This window comes from Cebus imitator, unplaced genomic scaffold (genome assembly GCF_001604975.1).
Source record: "Cebus imitator isolate Cc_AM_T3 unplaced genomic scaffold, Cebus_imitator-1.0 Scaffold306, whole genome shotgun sequence".
Taxonomy (NCBI): domain Eukaryota; kingdom Metazoa; phylum Chordata; class Mammalia; order Primates; family Cebidae; genus Cebus; species Cebus imitator.
Genome location: NW_016107621.1, coordinates 2,303,368 through 2,318,618, shown reverse-complemented (window position 1 = coordinate 2,318,618; position 15,251 = coordinate 2,303,368). Strand labels below are relative to the sequence as shown.

The 15,251-nt window shown below is 43.6% G+C and overlaps 1 long non-coding RNA gene across 1 annotated transcript in view; it reads right to left on the bottom strand.

Annotated features, from left to right (window-relative positions):
• Positions 1 to 982: 982 nt before the first annotated feature.
• Positions 983 to 15,251, bottom strand: part of LOC108285688 — a 37,696-nt gene continuing 23,427 nt past the window's right edge. The window contains exons 2-3 of the long non-coding RNA XR_001817681.2: positions 12,629 to 12,715; positions 983 to 1,156 (exon numbers count right to left, since the gene is read on the bottom strand). This is a non-coding gene — a long non-coding RNA (uncharacterized LOC108285688). The remainder of the gene's footprint in view (positions 1,157 to 12,628; positions 12,716 to 15,251) is intronic.

Below are 15,251 nucleotides of genomic sequence, written 5' to 3'. Positions count from 1 at the left end.
GGAAAAAGCCACTCAAGGGGCCTCGGGGGACCCAGAACACTCAGTTCACTTTTTTTTTTAGACATGAATAACTAGATTATTTTTGGGGTTTGGCTTTTTTTACTGACTTTCTCATTCAGGTCATGAATTGTTTCCCTGATTTCTTGGTATTGGCTGTGTTCTCTCATATTTTGTTGTTTCCTTGAGATCATTGTTCTGAATTCCTTTTTGGGCCTTTCATAGATTTTCTTTTAAGATCCGGTACTGGAGAATTACAGTGTTCCTTTGGAGTATCATATTTCCTTGCTTTTTTCATGTTTCTTGTGTCTTTTTGTCCATATCTGTGCATTTGTTGTAACAGTTGCTTCTTCCAATTTTATGAACTGGCTTTCACAAAGACACTTTTTCTTGTAGATGTATTTATAGTTTTGGTTGAGTAGGGTATTTTGGCTTTGATAGAGGCAACAATGTAGTCTTTACATGATCTCTTTGCTATAATTTATGTCGGCAGTGTCTGAATTTTTCAGTGGTTTAAACTGTGTTTGTTAGTGGTGGAAACTGGTGAGGCTTTGCTCGGGATATTAGCAACAGGCGGGCTGCTCACTGGGCCCCAGGGTGCCACATATGGGCACTGGTGGTGGCAGCAGCAGGCCCCCAGGCAGCGTCTGTGGATGCTGGCAGTGGCGGGGGTGGGGGGACACAGGCAGTCTGGTCCTCAGGCCCCTAGGTGATGGGTGTGGGCGCTAGCAGTGGCAGCAGCAGGTCAGGCAGGCCATTCCTCAGGTCCCTGGACAGCACTTGCAATGCCAGCAGCAGAAGTAGCAGGCTGGTCCCTGGTTGGTGCATTTGGGTGGGCACCAGTTCAATATGTACTCTTTTGTGCCCAGTTTTTTTTTTTTTTTTTTTTACTCCACATTGAGATACTCTCTATTGTTTGCACATCAAGTTCATTCATTTTCATTACTGGATATTAAACTGTATTTTCTATACTGTATTTATCTGCTGTATTTTGTCACCATATTATTTTATTTGGGTAAATGGACCAATTAAAAAAATTATTCTGCTGTTAATGGGCATAGTTGATGGCTTTTGGCTATTACAAATAGGGCTGGAGAGGGGAATTTCAGATGCTGAGAGCTTGAGATGGGATGAGTAGAGTCTCAGCTGATTACAACGTCTAGAAGAGAAAAGAAGGACGGTCAATTATCTGTGTTGTTGAAATGCTTCTTTCTGTGCCATGATACAGAGACTCAACACTCAGGATTCTACCACCCCTTGACACACACACAGACACACACACAGACACACACACACCCCTTGACACACACACAGACACACACACACACACACACACACACACACACACACACACACACACACACACAGCGTGCTGATGTGGGTCTTACAGGTCCAGCTTCTTCTTTCAGAATCTGAGCTTCAGACCATGCTCCTGAGGTCCAAAAGCCCAGCGTGAGCTTTCTTGCTTCCCGTCAGGCCAGAAACACCTGCACAAAGTCTGCCCTAAAGATTCTCAAAACCTCTTCAGGATGTAAGTGCTTTCTGAAGCACTTTTTTTTTTATGAACCTCCTTGTATTAATAAATGTATTTTGGTAAACATATGTCTGCATTTACTGGAGATGCTTTCCCAGAATCCAGACTTGGGAATTCTTCATTCCCAAAGGCTATATGTGTTTGTTGAACTTGTACACTCTGTTGAACTGGCCATCGGGATCTACTGTAGTCTTGGACTCCCAGGCAGAGTCTGTAGGTTTTGTTTCATTTTGTTTCATTGTTAGGGGAAGATGGAAGTTCTTTTTAGCCAGGGATCCTCAAAATTTAGTGTGAATGAAAATCACCTACAGGGCTTGAGAAAAATGAGTTTGGACCCCAAACTCAGTTTCTGCCGCAGTATCTCTGGGCTGGAATCTATGAATATGCATTTTAACAGGCTCCCAGGTGATGCTGATGCTGCTGGTCTGGGGACCACATTTTGAGAGCCACTGTGGCTAGCAATCTCGGGGCAGTCTCCTCAAAGACCTCTTGGTGACTTCTGTGATCAACTGTGAAGCTTTAGGCCAACTCTATATTTGTTGCAAACATTACCAACATCAGGTTTTAATGATTTTTTTTAAATAATATTTTAAAACAACAAAACAAAGCAATGTTAAATGGAGGATGGATTGTACCCACCAAATGACTCCAAAGGCAACTCAACTGATTCAAAAAAGTGAAAAGGAACAAAATAAAAACCTCACCATTCTCCAAGAATCAGCAGAAGAGTCTCTGAGATTTTGATTCACATGAAAACAAAGAGAAAAATGAGAGGGCATACCTAGAGCCCAGATGTCTGAGAGACAGGGTTGGGGTGGCCCTCACCTGGCAGAGCCAAGGGGTCTGAAGTGGGGTAAAGAAAGAAAATGTGGCACATATACACCATGGAATACTATGCAGCCACAAAAAAGATGAATATATGTCCTTTGCAGGGACATGGATGAAGCTGGAAACCATCATTCTCAGCAAACTGACACAAGAACAGAAAACCAAACACCACATGTTCTCAATCATAAGTGGGTGTTGAACAATGAAAACACATGGACACAGGGAGGGGAACTTCACATACTGGGGTTTGTTGGGGGTAGGGGGCTAGGGGAGAGATAGCAGGGGGTGGGGAGGTTGGGGAGGGATAACATTAGGAGAAATACCTAATGTAGATGATGGGGGGATGGACGCAGTAAACCACCGTGGCACGTATATACCTATGTAACAAACTTGCACATTCTGCATGTGCCCCAGAACTTAAAGTACAAAACAAAATAAAATAAAATGAAGACATAAGTGTTTTCTATACTTCTCTCCCCAGGCCCTGCTGAGGATCCAGATCTATGTTCTCCCATGACTTGCTGGAGGAGAAAGAAGAGGATTTTCTTTCAAGGCCAAGCGCCTTGCCCCCAGGATCTCCAGCTTTTGACCACTGTACTGGTTAGGAAAATGCACACCTTCCTGGTAGATTCTGAACAGTGGAGAAAAGGCTTCATGAGAAGCATGGAGGCTGGAATTGACACCCCTCACCCTCACTCTATCGTCTTTATGTGTGCATTTCCCTGGTGACCCCGTCCTCCCCCAGTACCTCCCTCACTGTCATTTCTGTTGCATCACAGGCACAGGCCTCCAAACAGGTATGGTTGTGACTGAGTCTGTTTCTGACACCCCACCCCCTCTCGCTCTGTGGGACGACATTGCTGGGAAGGGCTTTTAATCAGGAATGAAGCCAGAGGGCATGGCTGACAGGGACCATTTAAATTCTGCAACTCAGAGATTTACACAGAAGCCTGGAAACAATTCAGAAGAGCTGGCCAGATGGAGCTGTCGCAGACATCTGTGAGTTGAAAGGCAGAGCCTTCCATATCTTAAGTTACACAAAGAAGAGAAAGAGGGAGATTTCATGAGATGAAAATATGAGCTTTTCCAGTGAATGCTTTACTGAGAGTTGTGGGTGTATGGAAGAGAGACCTTGGGGAAATGGCATCTGAGATGCCTGTAGGGTGTGATGTGTGGATCCTGGATTAGTGTAACCTTCCGTGAGTGTGTGACAGTGTCTGGTAAGAGTGAACTCTGCTGAAATGATGTGACTTCAGGTAGGAGGTGGACGGGTGTGTGAGTTTAAGGGGGTGACTGTGCTTCGTTTTCATGACTGTGATGTGAGTGTCTATGTGAGCCCAGCTAGACCAGTGCATGGGCATCTTTATATGTACAGAGAGCAGGCGTGCATGACTCAGTGAGTGGCATGGCTCTGTGTGACTGGGGTGTGTGTGTGTGCTGAGATGTGACCAAGTATTGAACTGGGAACATGCACTGGCCTTCTGTTCATGAGAAGGTTCCTCCTCACACAGAAACATCTCTGATGACGCAGCTGTGCAACTTCCCATGTGTGTCAATGTGCATCCAGGGTGGCAGAACTGCTGGGGATCTTGGGGACCATAAGTTATTAAGGACTCGTTTCTGAGCATTCATGAGAACAGAATGCATGAATCCTCAGGGGCCTCTTCCCAAGCAACGTGGGAAAGAGAAAGCAGGCTATGGGGCCCATGGCTCCTCAGGCAGGGTCCACACAGAAGGCACTGGCTCCTGCCTCCCAGGCTCAACTTCCCTGACTCTCACTCCAGCAGTCCTTCCTATTGTGTGACTGGGTGATGAGCAGATCCTGATTTGCTAGGGAAGGACATTGGGAGACTTGGGTTCAGAGACAGATTCACCCAAAACAAGAAAGTAACACGTTTAATTTCCATTCAGGCAGAGCTTCCAATGGACATTCATCAAGTTTGCTGAGGCCTATAGCTGCAACACTTTGGGAGGCCAAGTGGGGAGGATCGCTTGAGGCCAGGAGTTGGAGACCCGCCGAGGAAATGCAGCGAGACTCTAACTTTCCAAAATTTAAAATCTGCCAGGCATGGTGGTGTGTGTCTGTAGTCTTAGGTGCTTGGGGGTTGATGAGAGTGTGTAGAGATGTCTCCCTTTCTTCAGTGTGTGTCTGCGATTGAGGGTGATAATCAGACTTCCTGTTGTCCAAGAATCCCTGTTTCTAAGTGATCACGGGATTCCCAGAGCCAGTTGACAGCATGATCCCTCCTCACTTCAACCCTTACGCTTTACTCATTAAAACTTCTCCAAATGTCACAAAATTTCGTCCTTGCTTTCAGCGGTAAAACAGGTAGTGGTCATCCCCAAAAGGGCTTGGAGGATTTCATGGGTGGTGGGAGGAATCAAAGAGGATAAATTTTCCTGGGGCACAAAGAATGAGTGCCAAGGCCACTGGAAGATCTGAGAACACATTAGGAATAACACTCGTCGATAGCATGGAGTTTATGGCAGGCACTCTGAACCAAAATCCCTACCCAATTTCAGATGAGTAACTGCACTGTAGGCTCCTACAGTGGACATGGCAGTCAGTACTTTGTAGAGTAGAAATCTTGGTCAGAGACGCATGCAAGAAACCCTTTCATCAGGGCATTTACAGTATTAACTGGCTCTCACTGATGGTCTTTCCTGTAACTGATTCATTTCCACCCACAGACACAAAGTTAGGAAACCTCCATTTCCATCCTCTGAAGTGCCCCCACTGCCTTCCCTCCCCTTGCAGGAGCCTAGCCTTTGATCTTAGAAGAAGACCCCTACCGAGGCCCCAGTCCTCTCCTAAGAATAAACTTTCTTTCTGGAGTGTTTCCTTTGGGGAGAATTCTGGACCAACCCCCTCCATCTGAGATGCTCCACTAGCTGGTTGTTTTGCCCATTAGTTGACACAGTTTCTTCATTGTGTCAATGGTCTTTACCATTTGGTATTCAATTAGGAAAAGGGAAAGTCAAATTGCCTCTATTTGCAGATGACATGATTGTATAGATAGAAGACCCCATCATCTTAGCCCCAAATCTCCTTAAGATGATAAGCAACTTCAGCAAAGTCCCAGGATACAGAATCAATGTGCAAAAATCACAAGCATTCCTATATACCAATAACAGACAAACAGAGAGCCAAATCAACAGCGAACTCCCATTCACAATTGCTACAAAAAGAATAAACGACCCAGGAATACAACTAGCAAAGGATGTGAAGGACCTCTTCAAGAAGAACTATAAACCACTGCTCAAGGAAATAAGAAAGGACACAAGCAGATGGAAAAATATTCCATGCTCATGATTAGAAAGAATCAATATTGTGAAATGGCCATACTGCCCAAAGTAATTTATAGATTCAATGCTATCCCCGTCAAACTGCCATTGACCTTCTTCACAGAACTGGAAAAAACCACTTTATACTTCATATGGAACCAAAAATGAGCCGGTATAGCCAAGACAATCCTAAGTAAAATGAACAAAGTAAAAAGAACAAAGCATCACACTACCTGACTTCAAACTATATTATAAGGCTACAGTAATCAAAACAGCATGATACTGGTACCAAAACAGAGATATAGACCAATGGAACAGGACAGAGGCCTCTGAAGTAATGCCACACACCTACAGCCATCTGATCTTTGACAAACCTGACAAAAACAAGCAATGGGGAAAGGATTCCCTGTTTAATAAACGGTGTTGGGAAAACTGGCTAACTATGTGCAGACAGCTGAAAGTGGACCCATTCCTTACACCTTATACAAAAATTAACTCCAGATGGATTAAATATTTAAATATAAGACCTAACACCATAAAGACCCTAGAAGAAAACCTAGGCAATACCATTTAGGACATAAGCATAGGCAAGGACTTCATCACCGAAACATCAAAAGCAATGGCAACAAAAGCCAAAATAGACAAAGGGGATCTATTAAGAGTTTCTGCATAGCAAAAGAAACAATCATTAGAGTGAACCAGCAATTAAAAAATGTCTGCAAGCTACCATCTGACAAAGGGTTAATATCCAGAATCTACAAAGAACTGAAACAAATTTACAAGAAATAAACAACCCACCAAAAAGTGGGCAAAGGATATGAACAGGTACTTTTCAAAAGAAGACATTTATGTGGCCAATAAACATGAGAAAATGCTCATTATCACTGGTCATTGGAGAAATGCAAATCAAAACCACATTGAGATACCATCTCACACCAGTTAGAATGGTGATCTCTAAAAAATCTGGGGACAACAGATGCTGGAGAGGATGTGGAGAAATAGGAACACTTTTACACTGTTGTTGGGAGTGTAAATTAGTTCAACCATTGTGGAAGACAGTGTGGTGATTCCTCAAGGACCTAGAAATAGAAATACCATTTGATCCAGCAATCCCATTACTGGGTTTATACCCAGAGGATTATAAATCATTCTGTTATAAAGACACATGCACACCTATGTTCACTGTGGCGCTGTTTACAATAGCAAAGACTGGGAACCAACCCAAATGCCCATCAAGAATGGACTGGAGAAAGAAAATGTGGCACATATACACCATAAAACACTATGCAGCCATAAAAAAGGATGAGGTCATGTCCTTTGCAGGGATATGGATGAATCTGGAAACCATCATTCTCAGCAAACTGACACAAGAACAGAAAACCAAACACTGCATGTTCTTACCCATAAGTGGGTGTTGAACAATGAGAACACATGACAATCCTGCAAGATCTGAACATGTGCCCCAGAACTGAAAGCATAATAAAAATTGTTTGTACATTCTGGATATTTGCCCTTTGTCTAATGGGTCTGTGGGGGGTTGGGGGCTAGGGGAGTGATAGCAGGGGGTGGGAAAGTTGGGGAGGGATAACATTAGGAGAAATACCTAATGTGGGTGATGGGGGGATGGAGGCAGCAAACCACCATGGCATGTGTATACCTATGTGACAATACTGCACGATCTGTACATGTACCCCAGAACTTAAAGTATAATAAAAAATAAAAAAATAATAATAAAAGAGAGTTCAAACTATCCCTGTTTGCAGACATGATTCTATATCTAGAAAACCTCATAGTCTCTGCCCCAACAATCCTTAAGCTGGTAAATAATTTTAGCAAAATTTCAGGATAGAAAATCAATGTGCAAATATTACTAGAACTCATATATGCCAACGACAGTGAAGCATAGGGCCAAATCAGGAATGGAATTCCATTCATAATTTCCATAAAAAGAATAAAATACATAGAAATCCAGTTAGCCAGGGAGGTGAAAGTTTGTTACAATGAGAATTACAAAACATTGCTTAAAAAATCAGTGATTATCTAAACAAATGGAAAATCATCCCATGCTCATGGATAGCAAATATCATTACCATTAAAACAGCCATAATGCCCAAAGAAATGTACAGATTCAATGCTATTCCTATTGAACTACCAATGACATCCTTCACAGAATTAGAAAAAACCATTTTCAAATGCATATGGAATCAAAAATGAATTTAATAACCAAGACAATTGTAAGCAGAAAGAACAAAGCTGCAAGCATCACATTACTCAACTTCAAGCTGTACTACACGGCCACAGTAACCAAACAGCATGGTTCATGTACAAGAACAGACACATAGACCAGTAGAGCAAAATAGAGAGCCCAGAAATAAGGTTGCATATCTACAACCCTCTGATCTTCAACAAAGCTAACCAAACAAGCAATGGAAAAATGACTTCCTATTCAAGAAATGGTTCCAGGATAGCTGGCTAGCCATATGCAAATGATTGAACTTGAACCCCTTCCTGGCTTTACGTAGAAAAATCAACTAAAGATGGGTAAAAACTTAAATGTAAAACCCCAAACTATAGAAACCCTGGAAGACTACCTAGGCAATACCATTCTGAATATAGGAATGGACAAAAGGTTCATAAAGAAGATGCCAAAAGCAATCACAAGAAAAGCAAACACTGACAAATGGATCTATTTAAACTAAAGGGCTTCTGCACAGCAACAGAAACTATCAACAGTGTCAACAGGGAACCTACAGAATGGCAGAAATTATTTGCAAATTATGTATCTGAAAAGGTCTAATACCTAGCATCTATAAGGAACTTTAACAACTTTACAAGAAAAGAAAACGCAACCCCATAAAAAAAAAAAAAAAAAAAAAAAAAAAAAAAAAAAAAAAAAAGTAGACAAAGGACCAGAACAGACACTTTTCAAAAGAAGACATACATGCGGCCAAAAAGCATTTGAAAAGAAGCTCAACATCCCCGAACGTTAGAAAAATGCAAATCAAAACCACAATGAGATACCACCTCTCACCAGTCAGAATGGCTAATATTCAAAAGTCAAAAAATAACAGATGCTGGCGAGCTTGTAAAGAAAAGGGAACACTTACACATTGTTGGTGGCAGTGTAAATTTGAGGAATCATCACATTGTGAAAAGCAACGTGATGATTCCTCAAACAGCTAAAACAGAACTACCACTCAATGCAGATATCCCGTCACTGGGTATATACCCAAAAGAATATACATTATTCTATCATAAAAACATGTGCATGTGAATGATTATTACATTATTCACAATAGCAAAGACACAGATTCAACCTAAATGCCCATAAAAGACAGACTGCATAGAGAAAATGTGGTGCATATACACCATAGAATTCTATGCAGCCTCAAAAAGAATGAGATTATGTCTTTTGCAGAAACATGGATGGAGCTGGAGGCCATTATCCTTAGCAAACTAATGTGGAAACACAAAACCAAATACTGCATGTTCTCATTAGAAGTGTGAGCTAAATGATGAGGCTCATGGACACCAAGAGGGGAACAACACACACTGGGGCCTACTTGAGGGTGGAAGGTGAAAGGTGGGACAGGAGCAAAAAAAAAAAAAAACTGTTGGGTACTAGGCTTAGTACCTGGATGATGAAATAATCTGTACCACAAACCCCCATGACACGAGTTTCCCTGCACATGTATCTCTGAACCTCAAATAAAAGTTCAAAAACCAAAAACAAACACTCTTACCTTTCTTTGGAATCTGCAGGAGAAACAGTGTCTCTGAAACTTTGATTCACATGGACACCAAGAGAAAGAAGAGGGTACAGCTAGAGCCCAGGTGTGTGACAGACAGATGAGAGCAGCCCTCACCTGGTAGAGCCAAGGGGCCTAGAGTGGGGCAGGTTCATGCAAGGACCTTCTCTACCTCTCTCCCCGATCACCCTGAGGATCAAAGCAGTGTTGTCCCAGAATCTTTAAAGGCAAAAAGAAAGATTACCTTCAAGAGTCAACGCCTTTTCCAAGAATTCCCACCTTAAATTTTTTTTTAACCGTTGTACAAACTGGGAAAATGTACACCTTCTGAGTAGATTCTGCACAGTGGAGAAAAGGCTTGAGAGGCATAAAGGCTGGGCTTTACAATCATTCCTCACAACATCATCCTTATTTATGCATTTCCCTGGTAACTCAATCCACAGCCTGGTACCCACCCCTGCCCCCTCCCCCACTGTCATTTTGGTGCATTACAGACACAGGCCTGCAAACAGCTATGGTTGTGACTAGTTTCTTCCTGACACCTGAGCCTTTCTCACGCTGCAAGGGAAGCCTGCTGGGAGGAGTTTAGAATCAGGAATGAAGTCAGAGGACAGGGCTGACAGGGACCATTTAAATGCTGCTACTCAGAGATTCACATAGAAGATGGGCACAATTCTGAAGAGTTGCCCGGAGGAAGCAAAAATGTCAGAGCTACAGGTGAGTTGAAAAGGCACAGCCTTCAATACTCTCAAGTTACATAAACCAAGAAGGAAACGGGAGATTTTATAAGATGAAAATGTTAGCATTTCTACTGGGAATGCTTTACTGAGAGCTGTGTGTTTGTGGACTAAAGACCCTGAGGCTATGGTATGAGATGCTTGTGGGGTGTGAGGTGTGGACCCTGGACCAGTGCAACCATCTGTGAGTGTGTGATGGTGTCTGATGAGAGTGAACTCTGCTGAGATGATGTGACTTTAGGTGGGAGGCAGATGGTCCACCAGGATGGGCGGGTCTGTGAGGGAGTGTAATGGGTGAGTGTGCTTTGTCTTCATGACGGCAGAGTGTGTGTGTGTGAGTACAGCCCAAGTGCTTGAGCACCTTCATATGCACCGTGAGCAGATGTGTGTCTCAGTGAGCGGCAAGGCTGTGTGCGACTGTGGGTGTGTGTGCTGGGATGCAGCTGGGTGTTGAACTGGGAACATGCATGTGGCCTTCTGTGCATGTGAAGGTTCCTCCCCACAGAGCAGCGCCTCTGATGAAGCAGCTGTGCAGCCTCCCCTGTGTGTCGGTGTTGGTCCTGGGTGGCAGAGCTGGTGGGGATTTGGGAACTGGGAGTTACTGAGACTCATGTTCAACCATTCATGAGAACAGAATATATGATCCACAGATGTTTCTTTCCAATAAGTATGGGGAAGAGGAATGCAGACCATGGGGGTGATGGTTCCTCAGGTGGGGTTTGCACAGAGTGACCACCAGCTCCTGCCTCCCAGCCTCAGCTCTCTTCCTGTCCCTCATCACAGCCTGTCCTTCCCATTGTAGGACAGGAGGGTGGGCAGATGCTGGCTTGCTAGCAAAGAACATTGGAGGCCCTGGTTTCAGAGCCTGGATCACCCAAAACCAGGAAGGAACAAGCATAGCCTCAGTTAAGACAGCACTTACAGTGAATAGTAATAAGAAAAATGGCTGGGTCCACTGGCTCATGCCTATAGTCTTACCACTTTGGGAAGCAAAGATGGGAGAATAACTTGAGGCCAAAAGTTTGAGACCAGCCTGAGCAGTAGAGTGAGACCCTCTCAAAAATTTTAAATAACATCTGTCATCCCAGTTACTTAGGAGGCAAAGGTGGGAGGATCCTGCAGCCTAGGAGTTCAAGGCTTCAGTAAGCTACGATTGCACCACTGTACGTCAGCCTGGGTGATAGACCAAGACCCTGTCTTGAAAAAACAACCACCTGTAGTCATTCTAGAAATCAATCATTTCCTCCAGTTATGTGCCTGACTCAGGCATTTCATTTGTGCAAGTCCTGGGGCTGTGCTCTCAGCAATGTGTCCCCTTCTGGAAAGGACGTCCATTGCCCATGATGATTGTGATGCACGTGCATCCCTCACACAGGGGTTTCCTGTTCCTTTATTATTTCCTTCTGTCTTTCAAGAAGTGTTGTTTCTCACTGGAGTGAATTTCTAAATTCTTAAATCCTCAAGTCTTGTTTTCACAGTTTCAGAGTTGAAAATGAAGGCAGCTCAGTGTTCCAGGGGGACTCCTCTTTTCTTTTAGGTCACCCCTAACAGGCCCCATACATGCCAGGGGTTAGGGTAAAAGTTTTACACATATTAACTCATCTATTACCAAGAACACCCTACAAAGTAGGAATTCCTGGTAATCCTCCTTGTCCTGGGGAAACTAAGGCAGGGAGAGTCCAAGTAATGGATCTGCTTGTTAAGAGATGGCACTGCTTGTTAAGAGGCAGAATGAGGACTGGAATTCAGGCATCTTGGCTCCTGAACCCTTCTCTTACCTATGGGTCCTTCCTTTCTTCAGGAATATGGAGCCCTGCCTGTGGTAGGATGAAAGCGGGGATGTCTCAGAATCTGTTCTTTGATCTCTAAGGGCAATCTGTTACAGAAGGTGCCACTCTCACGGCTTGTGTCCTTGACCATTGGTTCTCATATCACAATCAAATGGACGCTGAGCCTCCCTTTCATGTGAGTACTCCAGGGTCCAAGGGTGGGGGTGGAACAGAAGGGAGAATATTTGCTCAGGGGATGATCTCACGCGTGAGTGATGTGGAAATGTCTAGTTGGCAGGATGGAGGCACTGTTTAGGCGTAGGTCTTGGAGACCCTCCAGCTCCAGACAAGAAACTACAGTGGCTGCACTGTGGGCTAGTCATGGTGACTCAGGCAGGAGGACACTCAGGGACTGGGGCTGTGGCTCCTATCAAAGACAGAGAATTTTCAGGGAGTGGACAACTCTTAGGCCAAGGTTAGTGACTATGGCTCAGTTTCCATCTTGTGATGAGGAACAGAGCATCTCATGCCTCAAGGGCAGGAGAAGCTGAAGCAGCCCCAGAGGGCTGAGGCTTACAGTATCAGCACCAAGTCTTCACTCTACCTATGAAAAGGTGGGAAGGATTTCTTTGTGTGTCCCGTATGTGCCCCCACAAGGGAGAGACCTGTCCACAACCCTGTGTGGTTTTCCCTCCGCAAGGACCCACAGCTGCAGGTGGATTTACTCACGGGGATGGGTGAAAACTCAGACATCGCCTTCCACTTCCAAGTGTACATTGGCCATTGTGCGGTCATGAACAGCCACGAGGATGGGATCTGGAAGGAAGAAGTGATAGTCAGCTATGTGCCCTTTGAGCTTGGCAAAGAATTTGAACTGACCATCCTAGTGCTGGACATTGTGTACCAGGTGAGTGTCCCAGGAGCTCCCAGTACCCAGCCTCCATGGGCTCCCAGGGCAGGAGGCAGCTCTTCCTGAGCTGGCCCCACCAGTCCCTTGGGACCCATCTCCTGTAACTACTCCTGGCCGAGGCCTTCTTGTCACAGAGCACCCTCTGCTTGCACTGCCATCCTCAGATTTTTTACCCATATCTGGGTAAAATTTTTTTTTTTACCAGGGTCAAGGTCAGCTCACCTGCCATTTCCCCAAGTTGGAGAATATCCTGTGTCTTTTCCCATAGTGCTCATTTCTACTTATGTCATTATTTAAACTTTCATTTGGCTGAATGAATACAATATGGGTAAGAAAAAAATTGTTTTTGTCAGTCAAAATTTAGACTTCATCTCAATCCTAGATCCCAAGCCTACTCCTGAGAACTTTACCAGTGCTTTACTCTCCTTCCAGAGGAAATATAGGCCTATGGAAGCACATAGGTTTATGATTTCATTTGTTTTTAAGCAAATCCTGGTATAAGTTGCTCTACACACTACATTTTAGGAAGCAATGTGATTTTCTGTGAACAAATGTATCTTGAAGACATCTTCAATCCATGGTGCATCCTCAGTTGTTAAAAATTGCATCATATTCAATTAGAATTATTACTCAGAGTTAATGAACTTGACCCTCTCATGAACATTTATGTTGTTTTAAATATTTTGCTCTCACAAATAATGCTCTATTAAGATTTCTAATCAATCTCTTTGCCATTATTAACTTCTCAATGCTTAATTGGAAAATAATTACAAAGAAATGAAAAAAATGGTTCTAAGATGTGTGAATTTAAAATTTGATACATTAACACTTATAAGGCAACTTTATAGCCTCAGTATGAAGAATATATTCATACTTTCTGGCATTCTCAAATGAGTACACCAAAATATTCACATTTTATTCAGATTTAAATGATGGATATTTTTATATGCTTAGAAGTTGTTGAAGATAATATTCTATGTTTCACAATACCTGTCCTGTTTTACCTCTGTAAGAATTCTTGGGTTTCACGCTTTGCCACAATTAGCCCAAGTCTGGGCTACTCCAAAGATAAACTAGGCCCTCAGCAGTGAATGGCAGTCATAGTTCACGGAACTGAAAAACACACATTCAATGAACACTGTTGGCCACTAACCTGTGCAAGGACCAGTGTAAGATGCAGGGATTCAAGTTCATGAACACAGTCCCTGGCCCTGGGGATCTCTGATGCTAGAGGGGAGGCTGAGCGGAGACCTTGCAACACTGAGTGGTAGAGCCTCACTGGAGGAATAAGAGGAAACATTAGAAATAAAGTGAGCAACTGTCTCAAATAGACAGAAAAGATAGTCTGTCAGCAGAAGTTTATCTACTGGGTCCAGTTGTATAACTACGAGTTTTCTCAGGGGATGCTGCAGGTACTAGGATAGAGTAGAGAGGAGGCTGAAACCTTGTTTGGTGGTGTACTGCTTTCTGATGTATTTTTCCTCTTATAGGTAATGGTAAATGGCCAACGCTGTTACACCTTTGCCCATTGACTCCCGCCCGCATCTGTGAAGAGGTTCTGAATGTGGAAAGAGGTCTCTATGACCTCAATGACTATCTGCAGTTGCAAGAGAAAACCACATTCCTCATTGTTGAGGAATCCCTCTTTCTACATGACCATGAGATTCCCAGAGCCTGTTAACAGAATGATCCCTCCTCACTCCTTCCCACACACTTGGTTATTAAAAGTTCATCAAATCTCCCAAGATTTGGTTCTTACTTTAAGAAGGGAAAGAGAAAGTAGTCATCCCAAGAGTCTGAGTGATTGCATGGGAAGCATTAAGACATCAAAGAGGAAAAACCTTCCTGTGACTCAAGAAGTGAGTGACAAAGTCCCTGGAATGTCTGAGAAATTAGGAATGGCATCCTTCTATAGCACACAGTTGACATCGGACACTCAATCAAAATCCTTACCCAATCTCAGATGACTCACTGCACTGAAATGTTAGGTAGCTGTTTACAGCCATGCAGGTATCACTGGTGGCTTTGCGGAGAAGCTGTAACTTTAGGACAATCAGGTGGGATTTTTTAATTCTATCGTTCCCAGGATGTTTACTCTACATGAACACTGTGCCTCGCTTGGTGCAGGCTGCTCTGAAGGAACTTTAGAAAAAGATGACAAATTCCTCGCCAGGAGTGGTGGCTTGTGCCTGTAATCCCAGCACTTTGGGGAACTGGGGTGGGCAGATCGCTTGAGGTGAGGAGTGTGAGACCAGCTTGCCCAACATGGCGAAGCCATCTCTACTAATAACACAAAAATTAGCTGGTAGCATGTGTCTGGAATTCAGCTAGTTTGGAGGCTGAGACATGAGAATTGCTTGAACTCAGCAGGCAGAGGTTTCAGTGAGCCGAGATCATGCCATTGCACTCCAACCTAGGTGGCAGAGTGAGACTCTGTCTCAA